Genomic DNA, 222 nt, shown 5'->3' on the forward strand with positions numbered 1-222 from the left:
TTCCCCCTCCCTAGGCCCGCACAAAGAAGGGGGCGGGGAGGGTGGGAACGAAAGACCCGGCCGGGAAAGGGCCTTTAACCACTTCTCTGCGGTTGCCTCTGACTCACTAATCTGCCCAGTAATGAAGCAGGGCCGGGCCTGCATCCCACGCGTTGGGGCAGAGGCGGGGGTCCTTGGTCTCGACCTCTAGCATCCATCATCCGCCCTGCCCTCCATTAACGA

The sequence above is a fragment of the Pteropus vampyrus genome, unplaced genomic scaffold (genome assembly GCF_000151845.1).
Source record: "Pteropus vampyrus isolate Shadow unplaced genomic scaffold, Pvam_2.0 Scaffold19, whole genome shotgun sequence".
In the NCBI taxonomy this organism is placed as follows: Eukaryota; Metazoa; Chordata; class Mammalia; order Chiroptera; family Pteropodidae; genus Pteropus; species Pteropus vampyrus.